Raw genomic sequence first — 18,562 nt, forward strand, 5'->3', positions numbered from 1 at the left:
AGAAAATGCTGCTCATCCTTCAAGTCTACTGCACAGTCTTTCCCTGGAAGCCTCCCAGTGTCCCAGGCAGGCCAAGCACACCATCTTCTCAGCTCCCACGGACCTCTGCTGAGATGTTTATGGCAACACTTTGGCACCATGTAGCATAATTTCTTACTTAGGAATGGGGTTCCCTATACTGCAGGCTTATCAAGAGAAGAGATTTCGTAAATCCATTCCTTCCCTTACCCCCACTGCCTAGCACACTACGGGCATTTAAGTAGTCCTCAGTAAATATTTGTAAACTGGGTGGAAAAATAACCTACTCGATTCATTAACACAGGCCTGGGTATCTAACTTTGTGCTGGCCTACAATTTTCACCACACAAATGTACACCTCAATCCCACTGCTTTTAATAGGCAAGGTTTTAACAGGAAGGATTAAGGAGATTAATCTTCTAAATGCACACCTTTGAAATGACACTCCCCTGGGCAGGAACTCCCAGAGGCTCCCAGAATCTAAGAAGGCAAGCCCAATTCTAGAGCCAGGCTGCCAGGCTTGCACCAACTGGCCTGGCCTGATACTGCAAGCTCAGCTTGCATGGTCTCCCCCAGTGAACCCTACAATCCACACAAAAAGGACTGATAGCCAATCCCTTCCCTCTCAGCAACCCCTGTGGCTGGATCCTTCTACTGAAACGCCACTCATTTCAAATGCCATATTCCCAAGTAAATTCATGGGGTTGGGGGTGGGGGTGGGTAATAAGGTTTTTCCTCTTTCATTTTTTTACTGTGATAAAGTACCCATAACAGAATAGATAAGTTTAGCCATTTTTAAGTATATAGCTCAGTGCTATTAGGTATATCCATATTGTTGTGCAACTGTCATCAGCCATTTCCAGAATTCCTTTCACCTGCAACACTGGAACTTCATACCTTTTAACAATAACTCCACCATCTCCCTTCCTTCCAGTCCCTGGCACCCACGTATTTGTGGAATGAATGAATGAACAAATGAAGACATCAATGAATCTGACCTCAACTCTCCTTATAAAAGCCAGAAGTACTGTCCCCTTCTACTGGACTCCCAGGGTACTATCCTCATACCTGAGATATATTTCAATCAATCTTAAATGACCCATTTTGCGTGATGGTATTCTCCTTCAAGGCAGGAACTATGACTTATTGGAAAGGTTAAACTTGGGTACAAAAGCACACATAGACCTATCCTCCAATGGGCAGGTCTTAGTCCTCATCTTACAGCTTTTGCTACCAGTGACTCATGCCCTCTTATTTGATTACTCTCTTCACCCGGCTTCCAGATAACGCTCTTGATTTTCCACCCACCTCACTGGCTGTTCTTGCCCTTCATTGTTTCTTCCTTCTGTCCCTACCTCTTAATGTCAGAGTGTCCCAGGGCTCCATCCTTGTTCTCATCTATTCTCTGTATACCTCAATCTCCCCCGTGGTGATCTCATCTAGTCTCAGGGATTCAAATACCGGGTACATGCTGATGATGCCCAGATTTCTCTCCAAGCCTGGACTTCTCCTCTGAACTCTTATTGTCTGCTTCAAGTAAGATGTCAAGTGGACAAGAGGTCTGTATAAAGCATGTTCAATGTCTCAAGCTTAACATGTCTAACACAGACCCCTTGACCTTCCTCCAGATTTGCTCCTCCCAGAATATTACCCATCTCAGTTTAATCCAATGGTCTTCCAGTTGCCCAGGCCAACAGGTTTGAAGTCATTGTCTCCTCTCTTTCTCTTTTACTCCACATCCAATTCTCACCAAAACTGATTTTTACCTTTACAATATATTCAGAATATGACCATTTCTCACCCCCTCCACTATTACCTTCCTAGATTATTGCAATAGTCACTAAGTGGTATCCCTGTTTCCCTGTTTCTTCTCTTGATATCATTCTTACCTCCATCCACAGTCCATTCTCAAGAAGGGAGGGACTCGGTAACAAAAGTCAGATTTTGTATGTCTTTCTTTTTTTTTTTGCTTAAAATCCTTAAAGGTTTTCCTAGCAAGGACAATGCCAAAGGGATGAATGTTTCTTTATAAAGTAGCCCTGGGGCAGGCTGGTGAGGGAGGTGGGGAGTTCAAGCCAGTGACCTCTTCCCATTCATCTGTTTCTTGACTGGAGTCTTGACTGCACCCCCTATTATCTGATTCCTTAAAGAAAGGAAAATTTTTTAAGGGAGAAAAATACAATCAGTTAGCTTCTTTTTTGGTTAGTGTACCACAAGAAGCTAACAACACTCAGGTTTCTCAAGATGCAATAAGATATGTTGAGTCTGCCATCACTTAATAACTAGTTCCCAAAGATTTAAAACTAGCCTTCCAGAGAAGAGTCATTATCCCCTTAGTGGTGGTGGTGAATCCTCCTTAAGCCCTCGTCTCTGTGCTCCCTCCAGCTGCTCACCAAACCCTGTGTGCCTTCTTGTCTCTGGTCTCTCTCTCTTTCTCTCTCTCTCTTCCATCTGCTGATGGCTGTGGCTGGAGGTGAAATCCAAATGAATTGAATAAGGTTGCATTAGTTCTCCCTGGAGCTACAGCGGCCTCCTAACCAGTCTCTCCACTTCTAGTCATTTACTTATTCCTACTACAATCTCATACAGTGTCTGGGATGACTTTAAGTAAACTTGAATTTGATCAAGTGCCTTGCTTAAAACTCTCCAAAGAGTTACTACATTGCATACTATATATTCTTCAAGAACAAATGACAGTAAGGCATAGTAAGTATTCTTTAATAAAAAAAAACTTTCCTGGATGCTTTCCTTCTGCATTCTTCTTAAAAGGACCTTGCTCGCCCCAAAAAGGGATGGGCAAATCATCCAGCCCAGGTTAGAATACTCCATCCCCTAGCAAAGTAACCGGTCCAAAAGGATAAGCACACGCCCGAGCTGGGCCTACCAGAACCTTTGTCATGACTTGATATATGGATGCAGAGAAAGGAATCTCCCTTCACTGGAGTTGTTACCTCGGGGCTGTTAGCAGGGAAGCCCCCACAGGGAGGGTGGCCTGTCTGTAGTGGAAAAGATTGATGTAAACACACAGAGAACAGAAGGCAAGGAACCAGACGGACCACCAGCAGCATCACTGCCCATGTGAAACTTCATTTTGTGAACTCCTACAGCATCCTTCCCGGTTATGGAACCAGGAATTTCCATTATGCCTCAGCTAGCTGGAGTTCCAGCAGGCCTACCATGCAGTTTCCTGTATCTGTGCTTTTTCCCACAATGTTTCCTCTGTCCAGATTGCACATTCTTGGATTTGTACACAGCAGTCAGGCTTCCTCCGTGGAGCCTTCCCTGAAGCGAAGCAGTTAGTCCAAATTTCCTGATGTGCTCTAAAATGCCTAGAATACACCCCCTCTGTTGTACTTACACTCCTCCCCTGCCTTCCCAATCTCATAGCTAGTTGCCCACACTAGAAACTGCAAACTCGACCTCATTTCTTCACACTTCCACATTGCCCATGTAGACTTCCCTTGCTTTCCTTCTGCCCCATGTCCACTCTCACAGTCTAGAACCTCATCATCTCCTACCTGGACTCAGGAAACAGACCCCTGGTCTCACTGCCTCTCCCCCAACCCAACCATTTCGCCACATTGTTGTAAAGCTGAACCTCCAATAGCCCTCAGACCACGTACAGAGTCAAACCCTTGGTATTGGGGCCCTTCACAAACTGGCCCCAACCTATGTTCTCTAATTTCTCCCAACCACTTCCACTTCCAGGAAGATGAGTAGACGTGCTTTTCTCTACTTCGCCTGCTACGTACAACTAAAATCCTGGAAGTTATATATAAAATAAACATGAGAAGGCTCTGAAAAGCAGAGTGAAGAAGGAAGACCTGTTAGGGACCTCAGGACCCCAGGAAGAACACTGTGGTGAGTTCTCTGCATTTTCTTGTTGCCTCACATGTCCAAGACTTAAAACCGAAGAGGGTGGCGACCTGGAAATGTCAACAGGCACAGACAAAAAAAAAAAAGCTTGCTCCAACTAGCAAGACAGAAAACTTTTAGCTAATAACTACTCTATTTCAGTCAAACGCCACAAAAAACCTCATATCCTACCCACACCCACACCAGCGAAGTGTAAATGGAGATTTGGAAAAAACCCTAGAGCTAACAATATACTTAATGGTGAAAGACTGAATGCCTTGCCCCCAAGATAAGGAACAGGCAACGATGTCCACTTTCACACTCTTATTCAGCATAGTACTGGAAGTCTTAGTCAGCACAAGAGGCAACAAAAGGAAATAAAAAACATACTGATTAGAAAGAAAGAAATAAAACAATTTCTATTTGCAAGTGATATGACTGTCTAGGTAGAAAATCCCAAGGAATACATATATAAAGAAAAAAAATGTCTGTGACTAAGGAGTGAGTTTAGCAAGGATGCAGGACACAAGATAAAAATAAAAAGCAATTGTATTTCTATATACTAGCAATGAACATGGGGACACTAAAATTAAAAACACAACACCATTCACTATCACTGAAAAAATAAATAGCTGTAAATATAATTTTTTCCAAAAAATCATTCTGTGTTCTAGCGATATGAATCTACCTCTGTCTTGAGGGTAGGAACACTGTATTTGTTTTCCTCTCTAGTGAAACCAATATACCTAGGCATTGCCCAGCACGTACTAGACAAGCAGTATTCACTGCCACAGCTCATACCCTGCACTAACATAGACTCTCTTCCCCGCTATGCTCCAGTGAGATCACTGTCTATTAAAAAGGGCCATCCCTAGTTTCTACCTTGGTAGGTCATGATGGCTGAGGCAGAACCAGGGAAACTGTCTCTGCTCCCACTCCCAAACACACCTACGTTCTTACATGACAGACAACAGGGGTTGGAAGTGGCCTGCGTAGGCATCTCTCAGCCACCCAGAGGGGACATTAGGCCCCTTCCACATCAGTCCAAGGGGGCTCCAAGGCTTTGCCTGAACACCCCAGGTAATGGTGTCAGACCATTGCCATTGTTATCTCATCCGTGCTCTGTGCTGGGAGGAGCTATAAGTGCTCTGCCTCCCCCAGCCCCCCTCAACCCCCATCTGACAGCTCAGTTATAAATGAAAATTGCCTGTCCCTGTTGCAGAAAGTGCTGTGGAGGAGAAAGGCTGTGGGTGATAAGTCAGGGCCCAGAGGGCATTCAGATATCTTTTTCTAAAAACTTTCCTCCTCTTCTTACTTCTGAGGATAGAAAGTGAGAATAGTCATTAAGCAAAAGTCAAAACCTCAGAACAATCCTGATTCCTCTTTCTCTCAAACCCCATCACCAATCCCACAGCAAAACCTGTTAACTTTTCTTATGGCTTGCAAATTTAACCACTTCTTATCGTCTCTACCGTTACCAACACCTGGGACCTGGCTACTCTCATCACTAACCTGGTTAACTGCAAAAGACACTGACTTTTCTCCCTGAATCCTCCTTGTTCCCTCTGTCTAGTCCCAACACAGCAGCAAGATCATCCTTTCAAGATATAACTCAGATCATGTCAACCCTCTTTCAAAACCCTGACATGTTCCTGGCTCTCCTTGTCATTCACAATGGAAACCAGCCGGACAATAACCCCAGTGGCATGGCCACCATTACTTCTTTGGCGCTACCTTCTATCACTCTCCTCCTCACCTTCTCCTCACTCCACTCCAGCCACTCTGGCCACCTTCACCTTGCTGTTCTCATTGCCCAGTACTCTCCCCCCAGTTAAACACATGACTCACTTCTTCACCACATTCACTGTGGCATCCACTATGCTCTGAGTTCACCAAAACCCTCTTGCTTTTTCTTGTGGCCACATGACTAGACTACATTTCCCAGCCTCCCTTGCCGTTTAACGCAAACATGTGAGAGTTCTGGCCAATGGGTCGGTGGGATGTATGCTTCTTCCAGACTAGCCCATAAAAACATTGCCACAAAATCCTCCAGCTGAATGGAAATAAATCAGAGGGCCTTAAGAGGGTTGAACAACAATATACAAGGAGTGTAGGTCCCTCAGTAGTCACAAGGAAGTATGACTGCTAACCAGGGATAGCCACACTAGAATTTTTCTGTGCAAGAAGTAAAATTATCTTGGGTTGATACAATGAGATTCGGGGGTTTGTTTACTACTTAACAATTTTGTTTCCTTCTCAGTGAGGCCTTCTTTGACTACTTTATTTAAAATCCTCTCAATATTTCTTAGTAGGACTCCTTGCTTTTTCTGCTTAGTCTTTATTATCACATAGCAGCGATTTTCAACCTTTTTCATCTCATAGCACACATAAGCTAATTAATAAAATCCTGTGGCACACCAAGAAAAAATAATATATATATTGCACAGAAGGTATTTATTTTATTTTTTAATTTAATCTTTTATTGCATTATTCCCATTACCATTTAATCTTCTTATACCCCCCTGTCCCCAGCAATCACCACACTGTTGCCCATGTCTGAGTCCTTTTTCCTTTTTGCTCAATCCCACCACCTTCTAACCTCCGTCCCTTAGCTGTCAACCTACCCTCCATCTATGAGTCTATGAATGAGATCACGTGGTACTTGTCTTTCTCTCACTGGCTTATTTCACTTAGCATAATATTCTCCAGGTCCATCCATGCTGTTGTAGAGTAAAATTTTCTTCTTCTTCTTCTTCTTTTTTCTTTTTTTTTTTTTTTTTTTTTATAGCCGAGTAGTATTCCATTGTGTAAATGTCGCATAGCTGTTTTATCCGCTCATCTACTGATGGACACTTGGGCTGCTTTCATATCTTGTGGATTGTAAGTAACACTGAAATGAATATAGGGGTGCTTATATTCTTTTGAATTAATGTTTTGGGTTCCTTCAAATATATTCCCAGAAGTAGGATCGCTGGTCAAAACGCAGTTCCATTTTTAATTTTTGAAGTATCTCCATACTGCTTTCCACAGTGGCTGCACCAGTCTGCATTCCCACGGACAGTGCAAAAGGGTTCCCCCTTTCTCCACACCCTCATCAGCACTTGTTGTTTGTTGATTTATTGATGGTGGCCATTCTGACAAGTGGAAGATGATATTTCATTGTGGTTTTAATTTGCATTTCTCTGTAATTAGTGATGTTGAGCATCTTTTCATATGTCTATTGGCCATCTGTACGTCCTCTTTGGAGAAGTGTCTATTCAGATCCTTCGCCCATTTTTTAATTGGTTATCTTTTTGGTGTTGAGTTTTGTAAGTTCTTTATAAATTTTGGATATTAACCCCTTATCAGATGTATCAGAAATATGTTCTCTCATTCTGTGGGTTGTCTTTTTATTTTGTTGATGATTTGCTTTGCTGTGCAAAAACATTTTAACTTGATGTAGTCCCATTTATTTTTCTTTTGTTTCCCTTGCCTGGGGAGATACAGCCAATAAAATATTGCTATGAGCAATGTATGAGATTTTTTTGCCTATATTTTCTTCAAGGATTTTTATGGTTTGGGGTCTAACATTTAAGTCTGTAATCTATTTTGAATTTATTCTTGTGTGTGTTGTAAGATGGTCTAGTTTCATTTTTCTGCATGTATCTGTCCAATTTTCCCCACACCATTTATTGAACAAACTGTCTTTAGCCCTTTGTATGTGCTTGCTTCCTCTGTCAAATATATGAATATAAAGGTGTGGGTTTATTTCTGGGTTCTCAATTCTGTTCCATTGATCTATGTGTCTTTGTTTATGCCAGTACCATGCTGTTTTGATTACTATAGCCTTATAGTATAGTTTGATATTAGGTAGTGTGATTCCTCTAATTTTGCTCTTCTTTCTCAGGATTGCTATTGCTATGAGAGGCTTTTTGTGGTTCTATATAAATTTTTGAAATATTTGTTTTAGTTCTGTGAAATATGTCATTGGAATCTTGATAGGAATTGCACTGAATCTATAGATTGTTTTGGGTAGTATGGATATTTTAATGCAAGAAATATATTTTTTGTTGATCTGCCAAAAAGAAATAGGTATAATTTTGATTCATTCACACCAGACAGCTATTGTTGTATTGGCTGTTGTCATTTTTTAATGTGACAATCTAAGGGAAAGAGGTCAGTCAGTACCCCTAACTAAATAGGTATTGCATGTTTCAAAAATTCTTGCAGCACACCAGTGTGTCTCTTGTAGCACACCAATTGAAAATTGCTGCCATATAGCATAATGCATGTTTTGCTTATTTTTATTTTTCTCTAGATCCCCAAATTTGAATGTAAGCTTTCCCCCGGCCCCCTTTTCCCTTTGCTGTGTCCTTTGGGGATAGCAGAGTGCCTTGCATGTTGTGAACAATGTTCACTACTGAATGAATGAATGAACGGAGTACATGGGTGCCAAGGTCAGAAAGGCCTAAGTTGAGGCTTAGCTCTGCTATTTACTAGCTGCGCGACATGGAGCAAGTTATTCTACCTCTTTAAGGTTCAGTTTTCTCATCTGTAAAATGGGGGAAGTACTAGTGCCTTCTTTATAGAGACTGGGAATAATTAAGATCACGAACATAAATCCCTTTGTACAGTGGCTGGTAACAGTTCAGACTCCACAAATGCTAAGTGCTTTGTTATCAACTCAAGGCCAGAGGACAAGACTGGGTATCAGGCCCTAGCAAGGTTATTGGTAAGATCACATTTCACAGAGGAAGGAGCTGAATGGATATTTACATGCACAAACTGTTCTGGAAGAAATTGTGGCAAACACCTAGGTAGTGAGATTCAAGAGCTGCCTCAAAGTTCTCAGTAAATTGCCAGCGATTACAGAAACACGACAACTGGTGTCAGGGGTGATAAGAAGTGTGCGTCAAGTCTGCGGAAAAATGCTGCTGGGGCGTGAGCGCCACCCAGATGATAAGAGATCACTTTGTGCCTTTTAAGAAACAATTTTCACAGCGAAGTGCAAGGAAAGAGAGGCCTCTTGCATCATGGGAACAAGGTAATAAGGCTATAAAAATGGAACTCAAATAAACCACACAGAGAGCCCACGTGGGCCCAATTTTCCAGGAAAAATAGCAATTGCCTCAGCGCTCAGCTGAGGGAGTCACATTTGTGCTTCAGCATAGCAAACAGCTTTCAAAAATCATTAGGCTGCAGAAAAGCCACGGGGTTTGCCAAATTAGCACCTGCCCCTCTCTGTCATGCTCGTCTCTTTCAACTGATCAAAGGACACAATGATACCCAATGCCTGTGCCTGCTTCACTGTCTTCAAAACATAGAATCTTTCAAGAATGAACAGCACTGCGCAGTCAGGAAAGCCCAGGCAGCAGCTCCTTGTGTGTGCAGCCCTGCTGCTCCCTCTCCAAAGGCCTCTTGGCTTTCTCCTTGACTCAGACCTGCTCTCAGCCTCAACTCCCGGAACTCCCTGCACGCCCGGCCTTGTGCACAAACCCCTTCCTGGCATTCTTTCTTCCTGTGGCCCCTCAGGGCTCTCACCAAACTCCCCCATCCCCATCTCTGCCATGCCTCTCATCTCCAGCTGGGGCCCCTCTTCCACCTCTGTACCCCTAAATGTTGGTGCTACAAGCCTCCAAAATACGGTGTCTGCCTGCTTTTCTGGTCCTAGGGCCCATTCTTTCTCTGTATTAGAGCAGGACAGCTTTGTGGTTAGAAACAGATTCTGAGGTCAGACCAACTGGATCTAATCTTAGCTCTATAGCAGTATGATCCTGGGCAGTTAGTTAACTGCTTTATGTTTATTTCTTCATGTGTAAAATGGAAACAGTAATAGTACCTCATGGGATCACTGTAGGGATTAAACGAGTTGATATACATATAAAGCTCTTAGAACCATGCCTGGCATATAGCGTTACCTAAGACCACTAAAATATCTGCCCATTGCTTCAGCCAAACCAGAACACACCCTACGTCCTTCCATCTCCCTTTCCTCTACTCAGGCCTTTTACCTTTGCTGGGAATGTCCAGCCTCCATCACAGCCAGCCCTTCAAAAGGTATAGTTGACAAAAGCAATCACTCCATAACACCTTTCTGGATTCCCCTGCTCCAGTCACCGGATGAGATGAAATTCCTCCCTTCTTGAACAGGGTGGGGCTGTCAGAGAAGGGCCTTCTTCTTAAGCTCCCTTGAGTAATCATCAGTTTAGACTTGTTTTATCCTTCTCACTCCTAGCTCATGAGCTCCTCAGAAACAAGGATGTATTGGGTTTCTTCCCAAATCTTTATTTCCTGTAAACTTATACATTGTAAAGACTCCGTAAACATTTGCTGGATTAAATTAAAATGCAAAAGCCAACCAGAGACTGAAACAACAGATCAGCAGGGGAGAGGAAGCCTTTCCCTTCACCCATGAGCCCACACAAATTCAGGCTCAAAAGAGTACTGGGCACCAAATCAGTGATGCTTGTTTGTCAGTTTCATTTTAGTAATTTCCTAATGGCCAACAAAAAGCCAAATCCTTTTCAGCAAGTTTGCAACCTGCTTCTACTGCTAAGAGTACAATAGTTTCTGACAGGCTCACTGTGGCTTAGGGAGACATGTTTTTCTAAGAAATCCTATTTAATTATCTGTTTTTAGGGCATTTCTTAAGGACATCCTTAAAAAGCGACCACTATTTTATTTTATTTTGTTATTGTTTTTAATCAAAGCATCAGAGCTACAGGGATACAGAATTCCTCTATCTGAGCAAATAGGTTCCTCCTTAAGAGAATGTACTGGCTCATCTCCACACTTAGGAATAAGCAACAAGTCATGTATTACTTGTAAATACATAACCTTTCACTTACATCTGATTTCATATTAGCGTTACCTTTGCTTCTTCATTCATGGAAAATAGGACAAAGGCATTCCCGGCATTTAAAGTAAAAGTTTAATAAATCCGCATGGCATTCTTCTTGAAAAAAGAAATTCTGATTCTTTATCTAATCTTGGGCCATTGCCATTAGTTAGATAAATGCCAACCTAATGAAATGATTCTATAATACACAAAGATGGCTTAATGCAGCATTAGCTGAAAGAGCAAAAATTAGAAGCAATCTAAATGCCCCATTACCAGCTCATGGCTTATTGAAGCCAGTCCCTTGATAGAATATTATGCAGTCATCTCAAATGAGCATAATGAAAACTAGGGAGGCACATGAAAAAAAGCTGAGGTCATTATCTTAAGAGTAAAGCGCATGCAAAATGTGTACGGATACGTGTTCATACCATCACGGTTGCCCCAGCTGGACAGATTAGGCCCAAAATTTGAAGTCAGATGCAAGGAAAGTTAGAGGAACGCTAGGAGGAAATCTCAGTGCACAGGCTGGAGAGGACGGCAGCAGCCCCGGGAAAATCATAACCCTCGGCATGGGGCGGGAGGCCCTATTTAGAAGTGCAGCATTGGATACTGGGAACATTCCACCAAGCCAAGGTCATTTTAGGAATTCCATCCCAAAGTAGGCAAGGGGAGTGGGAAAAGAGCCCCCTCTAGTTTTGGAGAATGTATCAGTACCTGGGTGAGTCAACAATTTTCAAAACCCCTTTCCATAGTGTGGCTACTAGGCTCCCACATGAAAGCTCAGTCCTTCCCAAGCCTCCAAGGCTAATTCTGACCCAAGATAAGAGATATTAGGGGCTCTAGCCTAGAACCCAGGGATTTAGTTTGCTTGATGCTACTACTCAGGTAGATAAAGAAAGTGAACCCACAAGAGAACAAGCATCATGGCCAATGCCACACAGAGAGCTGCTGGCTGAGCTGACACATGATTCTGAGTTTGCCTGTCTCTGGGTTTAAAGCTTTTCTGTACAGCAACCTGGTACAAGACTGACTGATGAGTTGGACTGCTTGGGCTGGCATACACTTAAGGACCCAACTGCTACAGCGAAACAGTGGCTGATGAATAGGTGAGCCCAGCTGGAGCAGTGCAGGAAAATCCCAGAGACGCCAGGGCACCAACAGTTGCCCCAAAGGGAAAAGTTCCCTTCCTGCACCCCAGTCCATGTCAAACCTCCACCTCTATCTCCCCAGTCCCTTGAACTTCGTTGGTTCAGCTGAAACTCTGCTGTCCTGTAGGTGCCAATGCTGGCCCCTAATGGCATAGCCTGTGCCATCATCTGTGGGTCCTACCTGACTGACCACTCCATCATTGGATAGAAGAAAAATGACTCTATAGCTCCTCCCCACATCCCCTGTCCCCCTTGATTTGTACCCCTACCTCATCAGAATCCCCACTCTGGACGCCCCCGCTTCCCACCCACCAATACAAGAGTCCAAACTCAATGCCCTGGCATTTAAGGTTCTCCCTCATATGGTCCATGCCTCCCAAGGCACTCACTCTCTCCCCAGATCGGACAGGGGCTGCTCCCTTGTTCCTTATGTCACCTCCAGATGCTGTCCTTCTCAACCCCAAATCCCCTAAGGGCCAGCTCAAGCTTTCTCTCATTCTCCCAGTCCTCCTCCAAACACACTGGTGTTGTTCACACTGTCTCCATTAAATGACCCCAAGCTGCTGGGGCCTGAGCAGCCAAGGAGCCAGACTCTCTCACATGTGAAACAAGCAGGCCACTCAGATGCTGTCATCCAAAGAACTATGCACAGGAGGCCCTCTTCTCCCCAAAATTTGCTCTAAATATAACCTTAGCAATTCTATTATTTAAGTGGTTGTCAAGCTCTCCCTTGTGCCATCCCTGGGGGGGCGGGGGGGTGCAAACATTAGGCAGTGATGCTGGAGCCAGGACAGCTGGTAAGGGTCCTGACTGACTCCAGAGCTCTTCCCACCTGTTCCGGCACCTGCAGCGAGCACTTCCTGAGCTCCTACTACATGCTGACCAGAAGGCACAGGGCACGTAAGGCATAAATCCAAACAAGCCAATCTCTGCCCTACAAAAATTCAGACTCAAGCAGGGAAAAGTGAGATAATCTCCACTGACGCAGCGTGATAAATGCCACACTGAGAGGGAAGGCACAGGCAGTGGGATTCAGCCCAGCCCGAGAAGGCGCTGAGCAAGGGCTCAGAGAAAGCCAAGTGGAGCTGGTCCCTGAAGGGTAATCAACAACAACAATAAAAATAATGGCAGCCAGCATTTATTGGATGCTTACTGTGTGCTAAGCACTGTACCAAATACTTCCTTTGCTTGCCTACAAATCCAACCACTCTTCATTTTTGAGCCTCTACTATATTTGTCAGGCACTGGGCATGGAGCAGTGAACAAAATAAACACTAGTCTCTGCCCTCATACTTATGTTCCATTGAGAAAAGACAGACAATAAACTAAATAGATAAGAAACCTGTAAAATATGTTAGATGGCGATAAGATCTAGCCTAAAAAAAAATAAAGCACAAAAAGAAAACACGGAACATCCATGGGGCAGTGGACTGGGTGGCACAACTTAAAACAGGGTGACACTTGAGACAGGAGCTGAAGAAGGTAACAGTGAACAAGCCACGCAGATACCTGGGGGGAGCGCATTTGAGGCAGAGGGGCCACCAGTAGAAAGAGCCAGAATAGGAAGCCTGCCTTGTGTGCTTGGAGAACAGCAGGATGCCGACGGCTGGAGTGGAGCGAGAGAGGCTGGCAGGATCAGCGTGTCCAGCCACGCAAGCGGTGCACTGCGTAACTCGGGGGTGCACTCACATGTAGAACCCGGCCTGCTGAACCCTACACCAGGCCTTGGGGCGGGTGATGAGGTCAGAAGTACCGGGAAGCCTTGTGGACCATGCTGAGGATTTGGCTTTTCCTCTGAGTAAGACAGGAAGCTACTGTCTAGAGGATTCTCAACCACAGGCAGGACCTGATCTGACCCCTGCATCACGGGCTCACTGGGCAGAGAGCACACAGTTGTGCGGTAAGGTTGGAAGGGGGAGACTGCTTCAGAGGCTACTGCAATAATCACACTCAACTATATATTGTGTTATACTCACAGTCCCCTGAGGTAGGGTCGAAGACCACTCTTTCATACATAAAGAGGCTGAGGCTCAAGAGAGATCTGGTAACCTGCCCAAGGTCGCTTAATGAGGCAATGGCAGAAACAACACAAGGATGGGAAGCAGGGGATGAGAACATACCAGGTGGAATGACAGAGTCAGCCATGGAGCAGGGCCTGGCACACTTGGGTAAGGGCAGGCTCATGGTCCAGGGGCTAGAACAGCCGGTGATGGACTATCGAACTCTGCCTGCTCTCACTGAGACGCCGACCAGCAGCGTCCAAAACAGCAGAGCTTCCTAGACCAGCACAACCACCTCCTAACCTGTCTCCATGTTCCATACCTGTCCACCCCACATCTGTCCACAGGCAGCCAGAAGGACCCTGAAAAAACCTAAATCGCATATTACTTTCTTGCTCTCAACACTCCAGTGAGTGACACTCATGTCAGACCCCCAACTGAGGTCGAGTGAATGGATGACTCCCTCATCCAGGCTTGTCCTGTCTCCAAACAGGGAGAAAAAACACTTTCTCCTTTTCTCCTTAGCAAAGAGGGGTGCAGGGTGTCTGCCAGCCAGGTGTGGCCAGTCAGACCAAGGCCAGTCCCCAGTATTAGCCAAAGCACAAAAGGAGGACAGCCATTCAGAACATGTAAGGGACAACTTTTGGATTCAACTTTTTAAAAATAAAATTGCTTACTCCAGGGCAAATTGGATGCACTTTTGCACATTGCAGCCAAGTAAAAGGTGGTCTACAGATATGCCTGGGCTGTAATCACTACAAAAGGCTCATGCTAAGCAGGAGCCTTGGCCCTCTGAGCCCCTAAAGCTCCTGACAACATTTTCAGTGATGATGATGTGTAAGAGCTGTTAAAAACCCATAATGCCGTAGGCACAGGGCCTGCAACAGAAGGCTCTCCTCACCAAGTCTGAATTTCAGGGGTGAATCCAATGATGGTACATTTTTCTGGATGCTGAATACAGTGGACCCCATAGAAATCTCAGAAACCGGGGAGGGCTATGAAACTGAGGGTAAAACAAAACATCACAAATTTCAGCCAACAAATATTTGGAACAAAAGGACATATTTTCAAAGGGATATATTTCCCAAAGGCTCACTACCACCCCCAAGGTTTAAATCCAGGCCACTGAGGGCCACACTCATTCTAAAGACCCTTGTTATATGTAAAGGGAGGTATATAAACATACATACAAACACACATATGCATGCATGTAGATATATTTTTAAAGGAATGGTAATAACAACACCGAAAGAATGAGAATAGTAACAAGATTCCCTACCACCTACCCAAGAAAATTTAATGACAAAGAGCCTTCCTAGTGGGCCCTGGTAGGAGTATTAAGTGATCACTGATGAATGACTTGTTCTCTGGTTAAATGCCACAGTTCAAGGGTGGGTGGTTGAGGGGTGGGGAGCTGTGGAAGCCAAGTGAGTCCTTCAGGAGGCAGATAACTTGAAGTTTTCCACACTGAATCAAAATGGTGTGAGGCAACCTTCCAAGGCTTTGTTCTTTGAACAGGAAGGTAGGAGGAGAAGGGCCAGAAACACGCAGTCATTAATGTCCATAGAAGGAAGGGTGTTGAGGGTCCCATTTGTCCCTGTTTTCAGAAAGAGGGGACACAAAGAACAGGATGGATGGCCAAGTTCTGGATCTGACAGAGAAGTACAATATAAAAGAAGACTCAACAAGGACGCTCAGGGAAATCACTTACATTTGCCCAACTCCAACCTTTTCTGGATAGTCAGAAGCCAAGCAGACAGAAATGCAGAAAGAACCTGTGAGAGTTGGTCAGCAAGAGTTTCAGAAAGGGCAACAGCACAGAAAAAGACTGTATATACAGGCCAGACTCTAAGCCACGGGAAAAGGACTCGGGGGCGGCTGGGTGATGAGGAGACAGGGAGGAGTTCATTAAAACTAGTTTCCTGAAGGTAACAGCCCAATATCCTACAGGAGGGACTCTGGCACACTGGTACTCATTAAAAGTTGAAAATAAGGGAGAAAATGCCAGCTTACCTTCAGACAAAGCTGTAGCATACACAAATACGGACCCTCTGTTCAAACTGGCTCACCACTCTTCAGAAAAGATGGACAAGCTCCCGAGGCAGTCCAGAGATGGGCAGGTGGAGTGAGCAAGGCAGCCAGCCCCCGAGCCCACACCCTCAGCTTTTGCTTTCTTCTGCAGGTCCGGGCTGGGTCCAGGCTGACTGAATGGGAGAAACAGCTCAGCCTTACCAAGAGGTTTCCTTGGTTTCATCCCTCCCCAACAGAAAGTACTGGGGACATACAAGGAGCCAGGCCTTGGAACCATCCCCACTCTGACCCTCCTGCTCCATGACAAATGAGCACCTATAACTACCTCTGCGACCATTTTTACAATCTGTGACTGTCAGCATGGGAGCAGAGGCCAGGTCTACCTTGCTCATCACTGTGCCCATCCAACATTAGAACAGTAGCTTCCACATTGCAAACTCAACAGGGGATTCCATGGTTTGCAGGCTGCCTGACTTCAAACACCAAGCAGTCATCTCCAAGAGCCATGCCTGAGCCTGCCCTGCAGGTGTGGGCCAGGTGCTGGCTGGATGGCCCAGTGCCTTCCCCATGGCCCTCAGGCAGCTCAGTGCCTCCACCCCTTCCCTGCAGTCCTGACCCCATCTCTTCCCTGAGTCCCAGGAGCACTGCTCAGGGTACTCGCCTGAGCAATGACAAGGAACAAGGAGGAACTGCTACAGGGAGAAGAACAGCAATCAGCTCTCTTCAGTCTATAAAAATGTTGGTGGGAAGAAGCCACAACCAAATCTATAAAGTCATGAATAGATGGAGGATATGTAAAATGAGAAGCTAGAAATGCAAGGGGCTTGAGAGGACAAAGGACAGGGCCACCCAATCCCAGGCTAACAGAGTCAGGGGTACCTGAGGAACACAGATTAGGATAAAAGAAAAAAATAGCCACACAATGAATGGGAACAAGATTTTTCATCACCTTAAGTGACTGTGATAAAAGCTGGTCAAATTTTAGGGGGAGAGTTACTCAGGATGTCTTTCCTAATACATCATAAACCCTTAGCTTTCCATGTGGATTTCCAGAAGGAAAACATCCTCTTTATAACAGGTTCTTTAATGCCTCAGTCATAAAATAATCAGGATAGGTCTGAGTTAACATGAGGGTTTATAACCCAGGTTAGATTGCCAAAAATAAAGATTCTGAATTTGGCTGGAGAGTATTAATTTGTGGGACTAATTTTTAATTGGACTTTTATGATTATAAAAGTAATACATGCTCATGTTTTTAAAATAGGAAACCACAGAGAAGGACATGAGAAAAAAATCACCTCTCATTGCACAAGATGAGAACATTGTGGTGTATTCCCCTCCTTTTATGTGTGAGCGTTTAATAGAGTCAAGTGCATACTGTGAATATAATTTCAACTCCTGCTTTTTTCCAGTGAACTCCATTTAAAAATGTTCCAATGAGTTCTAAGAAAGAAGTTACTCATAGTGAATAAACAAATTAAGTAACAAAATGGATAAAAGAAACTCTTCATGAAGTAAAAACAAAAACAAAAAAATAAAACAAAAACACCCTATTATTCCATTGAACCCCCATTTTCCCAGTAAAAGAAAAAAATCCTATTGCTAGAAAAGAAACAGCCTGTTAAATAGAAACGCGAAGCTCATCTCTGTATCCTCTCACCTATTATATTTTCAACAAATAATTATTGTTTTGAATAAGCCACATATGTTTTTCAAATCAACAGAATTTTATAATTGCATCTGATTATTCTGAAACAAGAAATCAAGTTTTGGTGGCCTTGGGTTGGTTTCACCTTCCAATCCGCAAGTGGACCAAACCATTAAAAAATGATCAGTTCACATTCATGGACCATGGCATCCAAATGGAAGTCCCATCTCCAGTTTTGCTGTACTCTGCCACCTAAACAGTGGCATAAGCAAATGGTATTGGCAAGCACATATTATGCGTCATATGCTCCCCAGGCAGGAGCTGTCCCAGTGTCTGCCCACATCCTGGTTTTACATGTAGGCCCAAGACCTTGGCCAGTGGACATCAGAAAACCTTTCTGCCTAGCAGAGAAGACTGTCCAGGATCAAGGTCTTCTGAGCACAATGCATATTCCTCCACCTCTCATAATATTTCACACTTCATTCAACACATATGTCCATGCCAGGCACTGGGCTGGGTGCTGGCGACACAAAGGTGAATCACACAGGTGCTGTGTCCATTTCATGGGGCTGCAGGTTGCACAACACTTACGCGTTCATTATCTTCACATTAAGCCTGGGAGACAGGAAAGGCCAGCGCCATTATTCCCATATTCTAGACGATAAAGCAAATGCTTATTGGAGTATTTTGCCCCAGGTTATGAAGTGGAAGGGCTCGACTCACACCTGGGTCTTCTGACTCCTAGCCCAGTGCTCTTTCTACTGTACTGCTCACATTGATGAATTTCCTCTTACTTATAACTAAAGACTTCTGGAAATTATTGTTATTACTTCGAGCACCTGGGTTCTACCTGGCTGCCTCGTTTCTGAGCAATGAGCTGCCCTGACCTCTAGATGGCTGCACATGCCTTGATTTCTGTGTGCCTGCCTAGATTCTGACCCTGGACTCTTATCTCCCCAGCTATCCTGGCACGGGCTTCAAACTTTATTTACTCCTTTCCATTGGTATCATGATGTAGCAGACTGCTAACCTCCTGCAATGT

General features: G+C 44.3%; 1 protein-coding gene across 11 annotated transcripts in view; it reads right to left on the reverse strand.

Moving 5' to 3' along the window:
* The window catches only part of BMAL1 (basic helix-loop-helix ARNT like 1), a 104,095-nt gene that overhangs the window by 69,801 nt on the left and 15,732 nt on the right, over window positions 1-18,562 (reverse strand). Inside the window, exon 2 of one of the 11 annotated variants that reach the window (XM_090263866.1) lies at window positions 15,855-16,045. The exons of the other annotated variants lie outside the window; for them this stretch is intronic. The gene's annotated coding sequence lies outside the window, so the exon portion shown is untranslated. The remainder of the gene's footprint in view (window positions 1-15,854; window positions 16,046-18,562) is intronic. 11 annotated transcript variants of the gene reach the window in all.

The sequence above is a fragment of the Furipterus horrens genome, unplaced genomic scaffold, assembly GCF_987537825.1.
Source record: "Furipterus horrens unplaced genomic scaffold, mFurHor1.1.pri manual_scaffold_2, whole genome shotgun sequence".
NCBI classification, from domain to species: Eukaryota; Metazoa; Chordata; class Mammalia; order Chiroptera; family Furipteridae; genus Furipterus; species Furipterus horrens.